This window comes from Notolabrus celidotus, chromosome 21, assembly GCF_009762535.1.
Source record: "Notolabrus celidotus isolate fNotCel1 chromosome 21, fNotCel1.pri, whole genome shotgun sequence".
In the NCBI taxonomy this organism is placed as follows: Eukaryota; Metazoa; Chordata; class Actinopteri; order Labriformes; family Labridae; genus Notolabrus; species Notolabrus celidotus.
In genome coordinates, this window is record NC_048292.1 from 10157755 (window position 1) to 10174658 (window position 16904).

General features: G+C 41.5%; 1 long non-coding RNA gene across 2 annotated transcripts in view; it reads left to right on the forward strand.

Moving 5' to 3' along the window:
* LOC117804693 overlaps positions 1-16904 on the forward strand; it is a 233533-nt gene that overhangs the window by 40188 nt on the left and 176441 nt on the right. Inside the window, exon 3 of one of the 2 annotated variants that reach the window (XR_004629222.1) lies at positions 12751-12980. The exons of the other annotated variant lie outside the window; for it this stretch is intronic. This is a non-coding gene — a long non-coding RNA (uncharacterized LOC117804693). Of the gene's footprint in view, positions 1-12750; positions 12981-16904 lie in introns of those variants that run through there. 2 annotated transcript variants of the gene reach the window in all.

Genomic DNA, 16904 nt, shown 5'->3' on the forward strand with positions numbered 1-16904 from the left:
AGCATCTGATGTTAAGGGAGTGACCAAGGCCTCATAATAGAAATTGGAAAGTATTCAAGTGGTAACGAGAACACACGGCGAGGGAGACACTAAGCAATTTAATAGCCAAGTTTAATTAAAGTCATGCTGCGATGTATTACACTGCATTACCTTAAGATGCAGGGCTCAACATTCTAACTGGCCCGATGGCCCGGATTCATGATCGACAGACTCCGGGCCGGCTGATTGCACGTTTCACTGGTGCACTTTTAAACTAGGGCCAATTAAAATACAGTCTTAAGAGATCATGTCACATCCTTTCACATTGTTTTCCTGTTATACTGGGGGTTCATAAGCGCCTGTGTGCGCATGTCATAGTTGAAAGGAGCAGCCGCTGATAGCTTCACTACTGTCATTCCCACTACACTCGAGAAGTGCATTCAAACACTGACCGGAGCTCTGGTTTTCTCTGAAGTTATTATGTTTAAAAAATTTTATGTGAGGAAATAGAATATTTGCAGTTTGCATAATCTGGTTGAATTTAATGTAGCGCTTTAAAATATGATTAACACTTAAATTTGTCATGCAAAAAGAAGATAAGAACAAACACTGGTTTGATATTTTTTTACCTTTTAACGTGCCGTGATTGATGCACCGAAAGAAAAAATTCCAATTTCCAATTTTTAAAATTTCCAGTAGCTGCCAAAAAGGGTCAATAGACTGTGACAGCAGCACGGAGGATTTATTTTAGTCTAACTACTGTAGTTAACATTAAAAGGCACCAATGTATCCTCTGTCCTTATGTCACCCCATGAGCGCAATGCTTTTGCCGTAGACTGATCCTCCGGTCTCGCACCAACAGCCGTGACCTGTCATTTGGAATCGTTTGCCCAGTGGCCGTTTGTCCTGTATGCCTTGAACCTTCACGTACCCAACTCTCCTCTGAATTCTGGTTGAATTTAACTTGTGAGTACTTGATAATGTTGTATGCACACTGCAAAGACAACAATAATCTATGTGCAGGGTTCCCATGTGTCCTGGAAAACCTGGAATACAGGAAGACAGTTTAAACTTTTTTAAATCTCTGAGAGATCTTCAAATACAGAGTGCGTCTTGCATACCGGTGCAATTTTTCAGGAGTTTACGTTAACTCAAATAACCATTTTTAATTTTAATGTGACATTTACTTTGTTTTATATTGACCACTGTGCTGGATGAATATCACAAAGCAGGTATATTTTGAGTTTGAGTTGAATTGAGAAACATTTGTGGCCATTTTTTGTCATTCACTTCTATTTAGGTAAATTTATGCATTTATCCTCTGATTATTATTTATTTATTTCAGTAAGGCAGCTTCCAGATTCCTTTGCAGGCTCTTGTTTTTTAATTAGCTCATTTTATATTTTTTGAGAAAGCTGAGATGTTGCCCATCATTGTTACTTGGTTGCACTAATAAAGCGGTGTGCTGTACATCTGTGGTTGCATTATTCTATAATCAATTTGCCATCATTTTTAAGTATGTAAGAGAGGATTTCATAGATGGCCATAGACTGCATGTCTTCAATGTAGACTTCCACTGTGAGGAACATATAAGACTATTTAGGAACTAAATTAGGAACTAAATTTAGACTGTCATACCAGTTTGATCATTACTGAAAATGTCCTAGAAAATGATCTCTGGAAAAGAGTGGGAACCCTGGATGTGGATGTGTGCTGTCAGTTACCATTTTAAGCCTTTTGGCGGGTGCGCCATACTGCTTATTTTTCGAATTCATATTTGATTGAATGTTTTACAGTTGACTCATAATATGTAAGCGTGTCAAAGTAGGATCAGCAATTGCACAATTTTCAACGAAGACCCATCTTAACTGTGCACTTACATACATGCACATGTGTCTTAGGTGCACTCCAGTACTACCAACTACTGACACTTTGCACTACTACCACACCCTTGTGGACAATCAAGTTGAGTACAAAAGAGATAAGGTAGTTGTTCTTTGGTATTGTAGGAATGACTTGTTACTCTCTTCTGATGAGTACAGAAGTCAGACGGTCTGCCAACTCAGCCTACAGTAAAGCTGACTAGCCAGAGCATGATAGCAATATTAGCATAATCCCAACGCAGGGCTAACAGGTTACACATAAATCTGCTGAAAATGAAAGGGAAGCAGACTGTGCTTAGTGATAGTAATCTCCCTCCATGTCAGTCTGAATGAGGTATTACATTCTTGATTGTTATTTTTCCGAATCAACGCAATGTTCCTGGACCAGTGGTTGAAATGATGAGGCCAGTGATCTTGAAAAGATCAATCAGATGAAGATAAGGAATGACTACAAATGTGTGTGTGCATGTGCATATGTGTCAAAATCAAGAGGTAGTTTTGTATGTATTTAATGCAAGTGTCAGCAAATGAAGATAACTGCTGGGAGGAATGCTGACTAAAATACAGATATGAAGATGTTGACTGCACATAATCTTGCCTGACTGTAGCTTGTAGATTCCATGACAGAAAATATGATTATGGACTGTGGAGTTTTACTTTTTAAAACCATTAAAGTAACCAGCCAATAAAATAAATTTACCAAAACATTTTTTTCCATAACATAAAACAAATATTTAACTTTAAATCTAGAATATTTAAATTTTTCATACTGGTATATCTTTAAAAACAGCTTTGTACATTTGTAGCTGGTGGATTTATTGCTCAGACATGCAGCTGGTTAGTATCTACTACCAATAACCGTATCTGGTTTTAAATGCTACTATCTGTTTTACTACATCTTTTGCCAAAGGAGTCTGGAAGTGGAACCAGCCCCTAAAACTAAAAACTAAAACTCTAAGTTTTGACACAGTTTTTGACAAATCTCTGATAACTAAAAAGTTTTTGGGATAACAAGCTAGCCGGGGAACAGAACTCTGTCAAAGATACTACCACAGAAAAGTGTTAATGGATGGAAAGCACAGATACTGGGTTGAAATTGAAAGTAAACTGCTGGGGACAGTGTTGTACACAGAGATGTGGAGTAGGAAGAGAAAGATCACTCAGCTATAAGCAGCCAGGCCAAATCGTGGAGGGAGCAGGGTGAATAAGCCAAACCATTTTTAAACAGTTTCGAGACAAGGGTCCCTGAGCAATCTACTTACTGCACAGCCCAGTAGGCTGCCCGACTGGCACCCAACCCACTGCCACCCACACGCCCTGGAATAACTCTCAAATTGCCCACATTTTCTTTCACCCTTAAGGCCAATTTTTGCTCGAAGACCTGTAGTGTTGCAGGATGTAGGTTTGGAGAATATGGAAGTAGTGTATCAAGTTTTCAAAGTGTAAACTGCAGTGCAAGAAAAAAGTAAGAGGATACTTGGGGAGTGAATCTATGGGTCTTTATCTTTTGATTCTTTGCCATTTGGAATATTTGAGGACCAAACTGATGATAAATCAAATGCAAGCCATGTGTCTTCTTCTTCTAATGGCAACACTGCAACCAGGTAAAATGAAGTGAAGGAGGGAAAACCTAGGATTCAACACATGAGGAAATATTCTTTGGCATTAGTTCCATAACAATACCATTTTCATCATATCCCATTACATATTGAGCCCCAGGAGAACTAGGAAAGCTGGCATGCAGTCTATAAAACTTGTAACTCTCTTGTTATGTCTTTTTTTTTTATACACAAGACATTTTAATCTTTAAAATGTTGAGTAAAGTCCTTTTGCATTTTGGGAAGCACCAGGCTAGCTCAGGGTTCCCACTCTTTTCCAGAGATCATTTTCCAGGACATTTCCAGGACATTTTCATTGATGATCAAGCTGGTATGACCGTCTAAATTTAGTTCCTAATTTAGTTCCTAAATAGTCTAATATGTTCCTCTCAGTGGAAGTCTACATTGAAAGACATGTAGTCTATGGCTATCAATGAAATCATCTCTTACATACTTAAAAATTATGGCAAATTGATTATAGAGTAATGCAACCACAGATTTGTACAGCACTTCACTTTATTAATGCAACCAAGTAACAATGATGGGCAACATCTCAGAGAGCCAGCAAAGGAATCAGGAAGCTGCCTTACTTAAATAAATAATAATAATGATCAGAGGATCAGTGCTTTAATGACCTAAATATATCTTAATGACAAAAATGGCCACAAATGTTTCTCAACTCAAACTCAAACTCAAAATATACCTGCTTAATCCTGATATTCATCCTGCTAAGTGGTCGATTTAAAACAAAGCAAATGTCACGTTTTTTTATTTGAGTTACCGTAAGCTCTGAAAAAATCGCACCGGTGTAAAGACGAACTCTGTATTTGAAGATCTCTCAGTTTACATTTTTTTAAATCTCTGTCTTCCTGCATGGCGATGTCTATTATGATCAGGGATGTCTACAACGTGGGGTTTCTGTGCAGCTGTGTCGCTCTTTTTGTTCTGTTTGTTTTCACTATTGGGAGTTTGCACTCCTACTAGCTAGAGCAGGGGTTCTGAAACTTTTTGGAGCCAGGGACCCCTTACAGGTGAGAAAATTGTCCATGGCCCCCTCATAATTGTAACACAGATTAAGCACATTAGAGATGTGTCATGATCAAAAGCTGCGGCTCTGAGAGCCGATGCTTTATAGTGAATCAGAAGAGCCGGCTCGCATCGAGAGAGAGCCGGCTCCAAGTTTTTTCCTTTCGCTGCTTAGCTCTCACAGTGCTCAGCCCCAGCTCTGCTCACAGCAGAACTTTGTTTTGATTGGTCAGCATGGCGGCCATGCGGCCAATCATATGTGAGGATATAGGATACAGGTGATGGAGGGGAGGCTGTGTATCCTGGCTTCATCTGTTCCTTCAGAGAGAGTCTTCTTGAAGACAGGGCAAATACTCACTGAGAGGAGAAATCGGATCAGCCCATCCAACCTGAGGACATTAATAAAGTTTGCTTGAGTTTGGTTCTGGTTCTGTTTACCTGAGTTGGTTCTAGTATGTTTGCTTGAGTTTGGTTCTGGTTTTGGTTCAGTTTGCTTGAGTTCAGTTCTGGTTCTGTTCTTGTTCTGGTATGGTTCTGGTTCGGTTCTGTTCTGGTTCAATTCTGGTTCAATTCTGGTTCAAGTCTGGTTGGTTCTGGTATGGATCTGGTTCGGTTCGGTTCTGGTTCAATTCTGGTTCAAGTCTGGTTCGGTTCTGGTATGGATCTGGTTCGGTTCTGGTATGGTTCTGGTTCGGTTTGGTTGTGGTTCAGTTCTGGTACGGTTCTGGTTCGGGTCTGGTTCGGTTCTGGTTTGGTTCTGGTTCAAGTCTGGTTCGGTTCTGGTTCGGGTTCGGTTCGGTTTTGGTTCGATTCCGGTTCGGTTCTGGTTCAGATCTGGTTCGGTTCTGGTATGGTTCTGGTTCGGTTCTGGTTCAGTTCTGGTTCGGTTCTGGTTTGGTTCTGGTTCAAGTCTGGTTCGGTTCTGCTTTGGTTCTGGTTCAAGTCTGGTTCGGTTCTGGTATGGTTCGGTTCTGGTTCGGTTCTGGTTCGGTTCCGGTTTGGTTCTGGTTCGGTTCTGGTTGAGTTTGATTCTGTTTCGGTTCTGGTTTAGTTCTGGTTCTGTTCTGGTTGAGTTTGATTCTGGTTCTCTTTGCATGAGTTTGGTTCTGGTTCTATATGCTTAAGTTTAGTTCTGGTTCTAAACCTAACCCTAATCCTAATCCTAATCACAACCCTAACCCTAATCACAATCCTAACCCTAACCCCAACCCTAATCACAACCCTAACCCTAATAACAACCCTAACCATAAACACAACCCTAACCCTAATCACAACCCAAACCTAAACACAACCCTAACCCCAACCCTAACCCTAATTACAACCCTAACCCTAAACACAACCCTAACCCTAACCCCAACCCTAACCCTAATCACAACCCTAACCCTAATCACAACCCTAACCCTAATCACAACCCTAACCCTAATCACAACCCTAACCCTAATCACAACCCTAACCCTAATCACAACCCTAACCATAAACACAACCCTAACCCAAACCTAATCACAACCCTAACCCTAATCACAACCCTAACCCTAAACACAACCCTAACCCTAACCCCAACCCTAACCCTAATCATAACCCTAATCACAACCCTAAACAGGTGATGGAGGGGAGGCTGTGTATCCTGGCTTCATCTGTTCCTTCAGAGAGAGTCTTCTTGAAGACAGGGCAAATACTCGCTGAGAGGAGAAATCGGATCAGCCCATCCAAGCTGAGGCATCTGATTTTTATCAATGCCAACCTGAGGACATTAATAAAGTTTGCTTGAGTTTGGTTCTGGTTCTGTTTACCTGAGTTGGTTCTGGTTTTGTTTGCTTGAGTTTGGTTCTGGTTTTGGTTCAGTTTGCTTGAGTTCAGTTCTGGTTCTGTTCTTGTTCTGTTCTTGTATGGTTCTGGTTCGGTTCTGTTCTGGTTCAATTCTGGTTCAAGTCTGGTTGGTTCTGGTATGGATCTGGTTCGGTTCTGGTTCAATTCTGGTTTAAGTCTGGTTCGGTTCTGGTATGGATCTGGTTCGGTTCTGGTACGGTTCTGGTTTGGTTCTGGTATGGTTCTGGTTTGGTTCTGGTTCAGTTCTGGTACGGTTCTGGTTCGGGTCTGGTTCGGGTCTGGTTCGGTTCTGGTTCGATTCCGGTTCGGTTCTGATTCAGATCTGGTTCGGTTCTGGTTTGGTTCTGGTTCGGTTCTGGTTCGGTTCTGGTATGGTTCTGGTTCGGTTCTGGTTCAGTTCTGGTATGGTTCTGGTTTGGTTCTGGTTCAAGTCTGGTTCGGTTCTGGTATGGTTCGGTTCTGGTTCGGTTCCGGTTTGGTTCTGGTTTGGTTCTGGTTTGGTTCGGTTCTGTTTCGGTTCTGGTTCAGTTCTGGTTCGGTTCTGGTTGAGTTTGATTCTGGTTCTGTTTGCATGAGTTTGATTCTGGTTCTAAACCTAACCCTAATCCTAATCATAACCCTAATCACAACCCTAACCCTAATCACAACCCTAACCCCAACCCTAACCCTAATCAAAACCCTAACCCTAATCATAACCCTTACCCTAACCCTAATCACAATCCTAACCCTAACCCTAATCACAACCCTAACCCTAATCACAACCCTAACCCCAACCCTAACCCTAATCACAACCCTAACCCCAACCCTAACCCTAATCACAACCCTAACCCCAACCCTAACCCTAATCACAACCCTAACCCTAATCACAACCCTAACCCTAATCACAACCCTAACCCCAACCCTAATCACAACCCTAACCCTAACCCCAACCTAAATCACAACCCTAACCCTAATCACAACCCTAACCCCAACCCTAATCACAACCCTAACCCTAACCCCAACCCTAATCACAACCCTAACCCTAATCACAACCCTAACCCTAACCCCAACCCTAATCCCATCCCTAACCCTAATCACAACCCTAACCCCAACCCTAACCCTAATCACAACCCTAACCCCAACCCTAACCCTAATCACAACCCTAAACCTAAACCTAAACCTAACCCTAATCACAACCCTAACCCTAATCACAACCCTAAACCTAAACCTAACCCCAACCCTAACCCTAATCACAACCCTTACCCTAACCCTAACCCTAATCACAATCCTAACCCTAACCCTAATCACAACCCTAACCCTAATCACAACCCTAACCCCAACCCTAACCCTAATCACAACCCTAACCCCAACCCTAATCATAATCACAACCCTAATCATAATCACAACCCTAATCACAACCCTAACCCTAATCACAACCCTAACCCCAACCCTAATCACAACCCTAACCCTAATCACAACCCTAACCCCAACCCTAACCCTAATCAAAACCCTAACCCTAATCATAATCACAACCCTAATCACAACCCTAACCCTAATCACAACCCTAACCCCAACCCTAATCACAACCCTAACCCTAACCCCAACCCTAATCACAACCCTAACCCTAATCACAACCCTAACCCTAACCCCAACCCTAATCACAACCCAACCCTAACCCCAACCCTAATCACAACCCTAACCCTAATCACAACCCTAACCCTAACCCCAACCCTAATCCCATCCCTAACCCTAATCACAACCCTAACCCTAATCACAACCCTAACCCCAACCCTAACCCTAATCAAAACCCTTACCCTAATCATAATCATAACCCTAATCACAACCCTAACCCTAATCACAACCCTAAACCTAAACCTAATCACAACCCTTACCCTAATCACAACCCTAACCCTAACCACAACCCTAATCACAACCCTTACCCTAACCCTAATCACAATCCTAACCCTAATCACAACCCTAACCCTAATCACAACCCTTACCCTAACCCTAATCACAACCCTAACCCTAATCACAACCCTAACCCCAACCATAACCCTAATCACAACCCTAACCCTAATCACAACCCTTACCCTAACCCTAATCACAATCCAACCCCAACCCTAATCACAACCCTAACCCTAATCACAACCCTTACCCTAACCCTAATCACAATCCAACCCCAACCCTAATCACAACCCTAACCCTAATCACAACCCTTACCCTAACCCTAATCACAATCCTAACCCCAACCCTAACCCTAATCACAACCCTAACCCTAATCACAACCCTAACCCTAATCACAACCCTAACCCCAACCCTAATCACAACCCTAACCACAACCCTAACCCTAATCACAATCCTAACCCCAACCCTAACCCTAATCACAACCCTAACCCTAATCACAACCCTAACCCCAACCCTAACCCTAATCACCACCCTAACCCTAATCACAACCCTAACCCTAATCACAACCCTAACCCTTAACCCCAACCCTAATCACAACCCTAACCCTAACCCCAACCCTAATCACAACCCTAACCCTAACCCTAATCACAACCCTAAACCTAACCCTAATCACAACCCTAACCCTAACCCCAACCCAAACCCTTATCACAACTCTAACCCTAATCACAACCCTAACCCTAACCCTAATCACAACCCTAACCCTAATCAAAACCCTAACTCTAATCATAACCCTAGGATCAGGGTGATAAAGATTATTTAACAGAATAAATGCACACAATTGGGCAATTATAAGGCTTCTCATAAAAAGACCTTACGTAAAACGGTTTTCAACACACAAACCATTAGTTTTTGTAAAATTAAGGTAAAATATACGGCTACAAAAGATCCTAAATTAAGAGCCGTTCGGGAGTCGAAAGAGCCGGCACTTCATTGGGGGCCGAGTCAAAAGAGCCGGCTCTCTGAAAAGAGCCCAACTTCCCATCACTAAAGCACATGCTTACTACCATTTGCACTCTTAGTTGCCCTTGGAACTATTTGTATTGTAACACGTATCAATGTAAATACTTCAGACCTGTACCATAGTGATAAACAGATAATACTTCAATTTGAATCAAGTAAATACCACTTGTATATTTTAAAACAGAGGGTCATTTCATTCCTTGTGGACTCAACATGACAGCATTTATACTTTTCAAGTAATTGATCTTAAACGCTTTCAGAAAATTTACAGTAACAAGACTCACATCTCTTCGAGCCACCAAATGGTATCATAACAATGGTGTATGCTGTTTTGTAATGACACAGCATAATTTTATGATTTACTAGAAATGTATTCAAATTATTTCACGGACCCCCACGCTATGGTTCGCAGACCCCCAGGGGTCTCAGGACCCCACTTTGAGAACAACTGAGCTAGAGTACGGTAATTGAGCCAAATGTACCATAAAACATAAACAATATACCCCCGTTTTCTGTGAATGCATGATTATGAAGTGAAGGAGAAAAGATGTGAAAAAAGTTGTCTTTTCCAGCACAGCGTGCACTCAACTTTCAATGAATGGGGATGTGTTTGTTAATAGGGTCAGGTCGCACGCAGCCATGTTGGAATCATTTTCCAGGACTATATGTGATTTTCCAGGACATTTTACTTTATCTCCCATTTTCTAGGTGTTTTCCAGTACTGGAAAACTGGTCAACTGTTTTCCAGGACGCGTGGGAACCCTGCTAGCTAGTTTGCTGTTTTCTGTTTCCACGGGTCGAGTTATTTCTGCTCCTTGGCTCAAGCTTCCTACTTAAAGAAGTAGCTTGATACTTTAGGAAGTGTGTTCTGTGCTGTTTTGATGATGTTAAAGGTGCAGTTAGTAGGAATAGGGTAAAAAACTATTATTTTTTTCTGCTAAGTTTGGGAAAAAAAGTCCTAATACCCATTAGTACTCATCAGTAATTGAATTAATTTGAGATTATGGCCAAATCTCTGTGTTTTCCAACGCCTTTGTATCAAGCAATGTTATTATTCCCCTCGTTTCCGTTATGACGGACCAATCAGAGCTACTCTCCGACCCTTTGTCCTGATTGGTCAAATGGCAGCCCCTACTACGTCGTTCTGATTGGCTGGGGAGCCGGCACTACTTCCTCATAGAACGCGCACGAGACGTAGGGGAAATCTGGTGGGGAGGGGTAGTGTTGAAATTCGAAATCTTTCTCCAAACTGATGTTTATATCACGACTACCAACAGCAGCTACAACTAGAGAAGATTTTTTTGAGTCTACATAAGTATAATGTGAAAGCTAGCTACATTTTAGCTTAGCATAACAGCTAGAAACAGGGAGAGAGCTATCCAAAATGATGTATAATGAGGACCGCTAAAGCTCCTTAATGAGTATTCTACATCTTGTTGGTTGAACTCACAAATATATAAATATAACACAAGGTGTAAACTAAGTTGGTTTTATGTTGTTCATCTGCTAGCTTTCTCCTTGGTAGTGATCAGATATTATGAGTTAAGCTAACTGAATTTTAGCGCTAGCCTTTTCTTAAACACTCAAAAGCATATGAGGGGTATCAACATACTTTCAACGTTTCCAATTAATAGCACACCATATGTGCATTTCCTTAACACTGTTGTTTAAAAGTGGAAATGTTGGATACGAATGGCTTCATCAAAGGTATTGGAGGAAAGCTGTGCTGTCTGTGGTCAGAGACCTCTTGCATGTATTTCAAAGCTTTACCTTTTAATTGCATGAACTGATAAGTTGTTGTTGAGTCAACCAAGTCAGACCTGTTTTTAATTTCCTTTTTTAACTGCCCTGAAGCATGAGATCAGGGCAGGTGGGGACAGGCAGAGACACAGCATGACCTCTTGAATTTTAACAGCTTTTGATTTGAACATAAAACACACTCTGAGTGTGGGGGCACATGTTGAAACAAAACGATGAATAGAGGTCTCTGAAATGTCAGATGTGTTTAAGCTGCTTCAAACGGACTTATGCGTTTTAAATGTATGATCTCTTTTAACGCAGATATTGGTCATTTGTAGGGTTTCAAAGGGGTGGAAAATTTCCGGTAAATTTCAATGGGAAGTTAAGCTGGGGAATTTTGGAAATATTCCAAATTCAAAACTGTCCATGGGAATAAAGGGAATTAATGGGAATTTAGGGTAATTTAATGGAAAGGGAATTGAATTGAAACAGATTTATTTGTAGTAGAATTTTATCAAGCGTTGAATATTTTAATGAACAACGCTTAGTTAAATATTACTCATCCACCCCGACCCAACCCATTCAAAAGTTAACAAAAATGCAGTCCCAACAAAGTCCCATTCATCATGCAAATAAAAAAGCATCTTCCCTCAAGCTTCTCAGGCCTAGCCTGATACTAGAAATCATCTGTGCACGTGATGGAGGAATGCACAGTGCATGTATGGATGGCGGGGTCTCATTAGCCCTGCAGTAAGCAGTGTGCTATGTGCATTGGATTGAGGAATAGTATTCAACTGCACTTGCATGAAATCTGGTTGTTATAGTCAGGATTATGCTAAAATATATTTTCTCCAACTTTATCTAAGTTCCCTATTAAGAGCCAACCTTCAATTTAGTAAATTCATGGATTTATTCCCATAAATTCCCGTTTATTCCCATGGAAAGTTTCCAGCTTTGAAAGTTCCCGCAATTTTGCAACCCTATTCATTTGTGAAGATGAAATTAAAGATGATTTAAATTCTACAAAAACCCTCATCCAAACACTCAACATGTAAACCCATAACAAGACATTGCTGCAAATAGGCTGCATCAGTCCCAGCATTGCCGGAGCCTGAGAGCAGTTTGATTGTATGCTATGGACTTCCGAGCACCACAGTTTGGTTTCTCCCTCACTAACCCCCCTTTATACTCACACACTTAAACCCTTAAGGACAACCTCCATCACGCTGACTTTGACAATGACACTGATGAGACAACTAGGCCACTACAGCTGACACATTGAGAGCAAAAAAAAAGAAAAAAGAAAAAGGAGGGTAAAACAGCATAATTATTGCTCTTAATTTGTGCCACATCATTAGTTTAGATCAAGTGATGATTAGTTCCATTAGAGAAGACTGTTGACTTTGACTGTTCTGACCTGAACTTTTATTTTTAAAACAGAACAAATGTCCCTGGGTTTAGGTTTGAGTGCAGCTGGTGCAGAAAAGGGATGGACCCGTTTTAACAGCTGCCCTATAGAGAAGAGGCGAAAACATCTGTGTTCCCACCAAGGGCAGTTATGAAGATTGATCAGTCAATTTGCAATGACTGAACCCTATCTCCTCTGAAGTATCGTTTCAAAGCATGTGGTCTTAACACAAAAATGGCCTCAGAACACAGTGTCTCTGTGGCATTGTAGGCAGGTGTTTCTTGTTGTGTGTGTTTTCTGCGTGTGTGAGCGCAGGTGTGTTCTTTCTTGTGCTCTATGTTGCACATGGGCATTGTCAGTATCCAGGAGCTGTCCTCTCTGTCAGATCTCAGGTATGTACACGGCTCGACATTGGAAGACAGATTACCGGGCCGCAAGCTGCCACACTACCATCCTTCCAAGGGATCCCAAAGACAGCCTTCAGCATGCATTACTCATCCCCCTGCAGCTACAAACCACATTTCAGCTGATTGTACTTGGTTTATCCTTGCATGCTGTAGCTGTACATACATATTTTTAGAGGTGCCCCTTATGGATTAAACCTGTTGCAAAATATCTTCATTGACATTATCATTCCTTTACGTTGGTGGACAATGTTACTGCCCTTATTAGTTAGGCTTCACTTCAGTTGTATTGCAGTATGTTTGACTTGCTTTGACCTATTATAAGTCAGGGAAAAATACATCTTTAACTAGCATTTCTCTCTGATGCCATGCATCTCACTTAACTTCTTTGTACAATCTTTGCTCTCTGCGTTTGTACCCTTGAAAGTTTCTGCGTTTTTTACACCTGCCATTCCCATTTGTTTATAGATTGTGCACTTTAGGCTCTTGTCCCATTTTGAGTCGCAATTTAACATGCATAATTAACAAAATCCAAACACAACATCTTTAGTGGCAGTCCCAGCTCTCCATTCCATTACCCCTTTTCACCAAACTGGCCGGGTGCTACTTCTGGGCTGGTGCTAGTGCTAGTTCAGAGTTGGCTCAACGTAAGAACCAGCTTTCTTTTCCGCAAGCAAGGGCTACAAGAGAGCCACCTCACAATAAATCTGCCTCAACCCCCTGCTGTAAGCAGTCCTTCCTTCTAGTACAGCAAGGAGTTGGTGCTACTCTGGAACCATGTTTCTGGTTTAGGCCCAGCTCTTAGTACTCAAAACATAAATAACTGGCTTCAGCTGAGGCACTGGCTCTGAACCAGCCCTCAAACTGACCTGGTGGAAAAGGGGTACACGTGCATTTTGACTTTTAAGTGCCTTAAAAAGATCAACACCATAAGGACCATTTTGACCATTAGTTCTGGGGGCTTTCCCCGGAACTAAAAGGTTCCTGTGCCCCCATTGGTATCTGCGTTTTGACCACAGGCTGAAGTCCGGGTAGATTGTGCAAATCAGGCCAGTGACATATGGAGAAAAAAATATATATTAAATAACATTTTGAAATCTTAATAAAAAACTAAACTAGGATGCATTCCTAAGAACTCCCTGTGTTTCAACAACTGTGTTAACTCCACAAACACCATTACGTTCAGCCGAAAGTCCCAGGACCTCTGAAAAGTACCACCCCCCCAAGCAGGGGATTTTCAGGGAGGAGATTAACTACCCTTGAACTAAATTTAGACCCTGGTTCCTCCCTTCGAAACCCACATAGTTCAGGGTTAAAGTCCCTAGTTCGGGGGTAAAGTTCCTGCGGTCGAAAAACGCCTCCAGTACATATCAGCAAAAGACCAAAGCTGAGTCCTTACCACTCTGACCCAGGTTTGATTGTGACCTGGGCCACTGCATCTCATTCCTTTTTGCTTTCACCCGCCTCCTCTGTCTCTTCCACCTGTCATATTTCAGCACCAAACAAAATGCTCTAGTGAATTCAAAGCAAATCAAATATAAACTCTAATAAGAGGAATTGAGCTAACAGTGCTACACTTGGAGTCCCTAGGGTCACTCTGCTATCGTTGCCAGAGATGTTGAGTCTTCACACATGACATTTCGGCCCTCTTGTCCAGTGTCTACCACTACCATGGCAGTAGCCCAGAAAAGTTGTCAGAAAGCTGGACAGTTGCCAGTTTGATTGCTCTGACTAGTCACAAAAAAAAAAAAATCAAAAGAGTAACGCTCCCTGCGCTTTGAGTAATAACCATAGAAATCATATGTTGAAGTGGCCTGGAGCAAGGTGCTTAATCCCTGACTTCTACAGAAAAGCTGCTTAGTTGCAGGAGACGGGAGATGACTCTGGTTACTCTGAGCAGCCTCTGGGTGTGAAGCTGTATGAGTAGTTACAGGAGTCTGCAGAGACAGAAATCCCTGCCAACAACTTCAAATCTAAATGAGACTTTAAACAGGAATGTTGATTGTTTTGTTATAAAGTGATGCCAGGTTAAATACAATACATTCCACATATATAACTTCTACCTTTTGAAGAAAATAACTGGAACATTTTTGCCATTATATTTTCTATTCTCTTGTAGAAGAAAAAAAAAAAAAAGTGTGATGTATGAACAGATGGAATTGTGGGTAGTTTGCTTTAGACTCCGTCAAGTGGGATGTATACAAGTTTCCTTATTGTTATACACTTAAAAACTTTGCTGCACAACATTTCTGTTTCACAACTGTGGAAGAAGTCAATACCATATGTATGAAGAGCTCATCTTCCAAATACACAAAACGCCTACACACTGCCTACAAGTACATTCATTCATTCCTTATACATTTATTATATGATAGCAGAGGCTGTTAACTGCAAACAGGACCAAGAAAATAACATACACACACATTCACACACTGTTGGCTATGCCTGTGTGCAATTCATGTCGTCTGCAGGACCTGTGCAGCAGACCTGAAGATATTTGTCTGAACCAGGTTCGGTCATAATTTCTATCATTTTACACGGGCTCGGGCTTAAGCTGTAAATGAGTGGTCAGGTGAATCTGGACTCCCCTCAGCAAGCGGTTGTGCGTCAATGGCATGAGCACTGGCTCGCGCGTAAAGTGATAATACAGGACCTCTATAAGATCGCATCATTCCTCTGGCCAAAATTTAACCAGCTGAGAAAGTTGTCACACTCAGGCAGGGAGGCCGTACATGCTCATGCCCGCACACTTCTGCAAGCTATGCACGGTGCTGCAAGAGCATGACGAGATGTGGAGACTCGAGACCCAGAGCTCTCCAGAGAGGAGCACACTCATCCTCCAGCAAAAAGAGTGGGAAAATGTACAGCGAGCTGACTGGGGAGAGGACGGGGTATCTCGCTGCATTAAAACGACTGTCAGGGAAGATGAAACCGATGTTCTTGGCTAGTGGAAGATCAACAGACCATCCTACCCAAAACTTGCAAAATTAGCCAGACCAGTAATGAATAATGTCAGGGCAGTCGGGCTGTAAACGGGTTCGGGCTATAAAAAAATCTAGGTGCAGCCTCAGTAATGGCCATGAAGCAAAAATGATGACCAGCGGGTCATACATAAGTTGATTAAGCCAAAAACACACGAAACCAGAAAACAAACTGCAGAAAATAAAAGCTCCAAATGTAGATTTTTACAATGGAAGTACTCTAAGTTAAGTAGCCCTATTATTGACAGGACAGAGAGGAAGAGCATGTGCTGAGTTAAATGTTTCCCCAAGAAGTTGCAGTTTGAAACTGTGGACTAATCACTCAATCCACAAGATTCAAAGAAAGTCTGACCCGGACTCTGACATGGGGAATGATGTAGACAGTTTAGATAACAGGAGGAGCAAATGGGGAGCATGTCTGGCTATTTTATTCTTCATCTCCCATCTCCGAGAAACACACACACAAATCCGCACAGACGACCTCTGATAAATCTTTCCTGTGAATATATCGAGTCAGGTGTTCCTTCATGCGGTCTGCTTATGTTGCTCTTTTAAAACGTGAAAGTGATGCCAAACTTTATTTTTTTTTTATGCAAGGTTACTTTTGATTAGCTACAAGCCTCTTTCCCACGCAGCTCACCTGCTCTCAAAATTCAAGTGCAGGTGGAAAAATAAAGTCAGGTACGTGTTGAGTTTGAATGGCAGCATTTCAAAACAGACTGCTGAGAAGTTAGCAACGCAGACACTTGAGGGAGAGACATACAGGGCAAGCGTCTGTGCAAACCTACCGCAGGGACCTGTGGTAGGTGTGTGTGTGAGCAGACAGAGAAATAATGAAGGTGTGTGAATGAGGGGAACAGAACTGATGGAAACAGAAATGGTGAAAGTTTAAAGTAAATCAACTAAAATAGAAAATATCCAGAAAATAAAAGTGTAATGCAGACTGTCAGTGTATGCAAAGATTCTAACAAAAATGTATTATTATTGTCACTATCAGGTAGAAACCTTGTATCTCTGTATTTTATCATGGTTTCTTATTTTTTTTGCATTAAGCAATGCTACTGGTATTCTTTTATGATGTTTTAAAAATGAAAAGAAAAAAACTATTTTTTTAAAAATGCATGGTTGAATCTCATGCAGTGTTTAGTTATGTA